Raw genomic sequence first — 6,000 nt, 5'->3', positions numbered from 1 at the left:
ATGATGTATTCCCAGGGGAACCTGAAGGACAGAACTAGAGCTTAGCATGCTGTGCTCTAACATAGGCTAGGCAGGAACTATTTTGATGATCCTAGTGCCAACATGGTAGCGTTCATTTTATGCTTTACTCTCCTTGTCACAATTTTAATCCTGTCATGCTTTATCGTCCTAGTCATTGCAGCATATGCTTTATTATCTAAGATACAGTTACTTCAATAAAATCTTCTTGAATTCTATTCTGCCTCTGATTGTCCTTGTACATTTGAGACTAATGTAACTAAGAGAAACGGATGCGATCTGAGTGACCACGATTTCCCTGAGGAGTCAATTGTGTCATGTGCTCAGCTGCCCAATGATCCCTGCTCTTGGGTGGAGATGAGGCACTGCTAGTTAGCGGTAACAAAACCTGGATTAGGCCGACAAGTGTCACCTGTAGTGCTTTCAGACTCAGTCCCCCACAGTGCAGTTGATTCTGCCACCCAAATCCAGTAGTCTCATTAGGATAAAGAGAGCCTATGCGACAAAGTGTTTTATTAAAAGTACATAGAAACATATATTCCAATAAATAATTCTAGGTTACAGGGTTGTTTTAATACATATTTCTGGATTCACTGAGATATCGTGGTGCCTGACATCACTAGGATTGATCCGCAACTCCCATCTGACAGAGGTACAGATGGATTTGAATGGTTAAACCACCTGCCATCCTTTTGTACAATTGTCTGTCCTTTGGGCGTGACTGCTGAAAAATCTCACCTTTCCAACAGAGTTGGAGCCTTTTATTTTTCATTGGTGCATTTTTCTCTATTTGATCAAATGGTTTCTGGACAGGACAGAGTAGAGGAGGAGCTCAATAGAGAGAATCGTCTGAAGAAGAAGAGGAACTCCTGAAGAAAACGGAATCAGTTGCATGGAAATTCTTTTCAATTTTTTCCGGTGAGAAGAAGGTTGTCACAAAAGTTGTAAAATACAACCTTTGCAAGAAGGAGCTTCTTTAAAAGGACAACTCAAAAATATTCCCATGGCATGAGTAGTATGTTAAAGCCCCTCAGCATGATGCACTCTCATCACCTCGTAAACTGAGAGATTTAAAGAGATGCACCGCATGCCTCAACATCTGCTGTGGCGCAGTTACCTTTTGGGGACTAAGTGCCTGCTGTAGTTACATCCAATCTGCCAGCTGTAGTTTCAGAACTATTGAAAGTTATGCCATTCTGCACAGTGTCCAACAAAGTGATCACTGTTGGGTAGTAGTCTATCTGTGCTTTGATATAGGCTGTAAAAAGCTGTTGACACAAATGTTTGTGTGTGAATGGGTGTGTGAGTCGCTGTATCTGTGCAAGACTGGGTGTATGAGTGGTAGTGTGGGGTGTGAGTTTGTTTGTGCTATATGCAATTCAGCCATATTTCATAATCTACATGATGGTTTTGTGGTATGCTTAATACAAAACTCTATGGACAGTGCCTTAAATGTCAAGCCTGTTTTGAGACCCCCCTTGTTTGTTTGCACCTCTTTGACCAAATGCCATCAACATTTCTCTACTCCCAAAATGAAACTGAGACAGTAGATGTGCAAAGTTTCATGCTCAATTTCCAAACATGTGGAAAGTTGTAAAGGTACAAAAATCTGGAAAATCTTGATCTCTGGTCACCTTAACTATAACTACAGAGTGGCTACTGCTATACATATATATATATATATATATATATATATATATATATATATATATCCAGAAGAGAATGCTAAAGCCCTCAGCAAGGTCATCCTATGGGTCCGCTTTCTAGATGATTTATGCCTAATCTGGAAGGGTGAGCAGGATGAATTGCAGGTATTCTTAAACTCTCTAAAATATAATCCTCTTGGACTACAATTTACATTTGAGATAAGTAAAGAGAAAATAACTTTCCTGGATATAGAGATTTTCATTGATTGTGAGAAAGTTTCTACAAGACTTTACCGCAAACTCACCAGTTGTAACAGCATCTTATTTGCAAACAGTTCACATCCCAAAGCACTTAAGTAGAGCGTGCCTTTTGAAGAATTTCTAAGAATCAGAAATTGTTCAGAGTTGAGTGACTTTAAAATACAGAGTGGTGAGATGTTTACAAGATTTGTTAGATGAGGATACCCAGTATCCGTACTGGAAGATACTATAAAGAGAGTGATGGAGAAGGATAGAGAGGATCTATTAGTTTAAAATAACATGAAAGAGGGAGAGAGAGAGAGAGAAAAACGATCAGGAAAACATTATTAGACATATCATGGATTATAATCGCTCAGATAAAGAAATCAGAACAGCTCTCAGAGAGAATTGGAGGGTTATTAGGAAAGATGATGATTTAAGAGATTGTATAACAGAGCATCCAAAAATAACATATAGAAAAACACCATCCTTGAATTATTTGTTAGTGAAAAGTTGCTTACCTGCACAAAAAGTGAGATGAAGAACTGGCTTCAAAGTAAGGTCTTTTTCAAATGTGCCAAATATAGGGCTTGCCGGTATGGCAAGAATATGTCAGAGTTTAAATGTCTTGATGGGTCCACAAGGAAAATTAGAGAATGGATATCATGTGAAACCTCATTTGTAGTATATTCCCTGGAGTGCGGCTGTGGCAAAACGTACATAGGGAGTACTGCAAATAAACTGAAGCTAAGTATACTACAACATCTAAGAGCAATAATGAACAGAGATTATTCCTATGTGATTGAAAAACATATTTGGGAACAACACGCTGGGGAATATGGCAACTTACGCTACTATGGGATCCATCATGTGAAGGCTAACGTCAGAGGAGGTGATCATGAATTGACCCTTAGCAGATCAAAGTCAAGGTGGATTATGACAATTGGAACAGAAATACCTTGGGGTCTGAACACAGATGCTGAACTCTATGTACATCTCTTAATATATTGTTATACTGGGCTTGATATTTTTGGTATGGCTGGCTTTTTTGGGGACTTGGAACATGGAATGTAGTAGGATAAATCATAACTGTGTTCCCTCTATTTTCTTCCTCACCTGGTATCTTTTCATCTTGTTTCTTATCCTATGATGCTTTCTCTTATGATACCTCACCCATTTTCTTCCTCTATACAACATAAGAATTAGATAAATCGATGGTTCGACATTTTTATGAGGATAGTATTTACTGTAATTCCTCTTCGAGTTCTTGGAAATTAGGTAATAGTCTTATGCATTTTATGATGAGGCCACATGAAAAAGTACTTTACTACACGATGACACAGACATTGCTGCCCTTGCCTGGAGGGGACTCCAGGATCCACATCACATTGCACCAGGAGGTGCTGTCTGAGAGGGAGGAGCCTGACATCCCATGCTATTAAGTGCCACTTCTCCACCGCAGCGCAGCATGGCACAGACAGTGCTGCCCTTGCCTGGAGGGGACTCCAGGATCCATATCACATCATGCCAGGAGGAGCTGTCACAGGCGAAGGAGCCTGACATTCCGTGCTATTAAGCGCCGTTCTCTACCACGGTGCAGGACAACACTGACATTGTTACCCTTGCCTGGAGGGGACTCCAGGATCCACATCACATTGCACCAGGAGGTGCTGTCAGAGAGGGAGGAGCCTGACATCCTGAGCTATTAAACCCCGCTTCTCCCCAGCAGTGCAGAATGACACAGACATTGCTGCCCTTGCCTGGAGGGGACACCAGGGTCCACATCACATCGCGCCAGGAGGCACTGTCAGAGGTGGAGAAGCCTGAGATCCCGCGCTATTAAGCGCCGCTTCTCCACCACGGCACGAGACGACACAGACATTGCTGCCTTTGCCTGGAGGGAACTCCTGGATCCACATCACATCGCGGCAGGAGGCGCTGTCAGAGTGGGAGGAGCCTGACATCCCGCGCTGTTAAGCACCGCTTCTCCACTGCAGCACAAGACGACACAGACATTGCTGCCCTTGCCTGGAGGGGACTCCAGGATCCACATCACATCACACCAGGAGGGGCTGTCAGAGGGGGAGGAGCCTGACATCCAGCGCTATTAAGCGCCACTTCTCCACTGCAGTGCAAGACGACACAGACATTGCTGCCCTTACCTGGAGGGGACTCCAGGATCCACAACACATCACACCAGGAGGGGCTGTCAGAGGGGGAGGAGCCTGACATCCCACGCTATTAAGCGCCACTTATCCACTGCAGTGCAGGTCATGCGCAGGCCGCACCCGTCCATGTCCATTAGCACCAGGAAGAGGCAGGGCAGGGCCCCCTCTCTTGGCTTTTACTTCTGATGGCCCCCTTTTCCCTTTTGAGTTGCATTGTGCAATAAACAGATATTAAAGCTTCCTTTGTTGATTTTAATAATCACCTCTGGGTAACCAGGTAATACCCCGGGGCTGACCCAGGCTCTGGCAGTGTGGTCTTCTTCCCTCACAGACTACCGAAATCTTTAGAAGTCGCAGGGTTTTAGACAAAGAAAGAAGGGATGGGAAAGAGGAAAGCTTGTGATCAAACCTCAGGGCTGGGTGGGGCCATAATATTCCCCAGACACTCTGCGGAGAACTGCACTATGGCTCAAATCGACAATCTAATTGAGGAAGTGGAAAGCCTATTAGCTCCAAAGGCCAAAGATACTGGTGGGGGGGAGGCTGAGGCATCAGCAAAATATATCAAGTTATATTTTTAAAAAGCTGATAAATGATACCAGGTTCCTAAAGACATTAAGGGAAACCAACCGCGGGGCCATACAGAGGAGGGCCCTGTTACAGCAATCCCTCTAACTCACTCCCAACCTGTTCAGGGAAGGTCACTATCTCCAACTGAGTTCACCGTTGAGTGCTCCAATCTCTTTGCCCCACTTGAGGACTCTGGAAGTGACTACTGCAAATTTGCTAATTCGAGCGAGGCCAAAAATGATGGCAGAAAGAAGGGAGAAGCCTCCGCCAGGGCACAGTTAGCCCACTTGAAGGGGGGAAATTAAGAACCTGTGAGATTATATGAGTACCCTAGGTAAAATTTTGAATTAGAAATTGGATTGCTTGACGGCCATAGTAGCAAAGTTAGAAAGACCTCCCCCCTTGTTCGATTTCATGGAGATACCTGCACCATCCACCCAACCTCTCAACAAGTATGGCAACATAGGGAGTGAAAAGGGGTGCACAAACATAGTCAATATTAATACATTCGGGGAACGGCATCCTATGGGGCACTCAACATGAGTTACATCCAAATTACCTTGCCCCAATCTAACAGGTGGAAAGAACAGATTTCTGGAGGTAGTACAAGGTGCAGGGCCCCTGGGAAACAAGAAACAATAGGGAGACCCTTTAATCTCAACAAAGTGGAAAGGCAGTATGATCTGTACATGACGAACATCCCAAAATTAACCCCGGGTAATAGAGAATCCAGAGATTCACTCATAAATAAAGTAATCCATTGGATTAGGAAAACAAGGGAATGTAGATCGGTGATAAGAGAGGACATAAGGCATGCTATGAGGATTAAAGGCACAGACTCAGGGCAGGACTGTATAGAGCTGAAAGTAGCAAACCAAGAGCTAGTAGACGGCCTGTTATCTCTTGAGCAAAGATTTAGGCCCTGAATGGTGCCACAGATGAGATAATTATCTCCAATTCCTACAGACTGTATAGATAGGTTTAACTGTAGAAGTCCTCCCCCTCAACACCCCAATTGCGCTAACCTGGAGATTTTTGGGGACATGTCAGATGTTGGTTGACAGGAGGTGCAACAGCTAGCCATGGTGGCAAATCGCTTTGCCAGCAGTAGTAAGCTGGTTAACTTTAAAAATGCCTGGACTATAGTGAACAGAAAGGAGGGGGAGTACCAAACTGTCAAGATCTCCCTGATGAATCCCAGGTCATGGAAGAGAGGCTATATAACAACAATCCACACAAGGGGGTGGGACTGGCAATATGAGATGGTGATTCAATCAAGTTGCTTTCATGGAATGTGACAGGCCTAAGAACAAAGTTAAGTGACCCAGAATGCTGCAACTTCATAGACCAGCACCCCA

This window comes from Pleurodeles waltl, chromosome 2_2 (assembly GCF_031143425.1).
Source record: "Pleurodeles waltl isolate 20211129_DDA chromosome 2_2, aPleWal1.hap1.20221129, whole genome shotgun sequence".
NCBI classification, from domain to species: domain Eukaryota; kingdom Metazoa; phylum Chordata; class Amphibia; order Caudata; family Salamandridae; genus Pleurodeles; species Pleurodeles waltl.
This window is presented reverse-complemented; position numbering follows the sequence as displayed.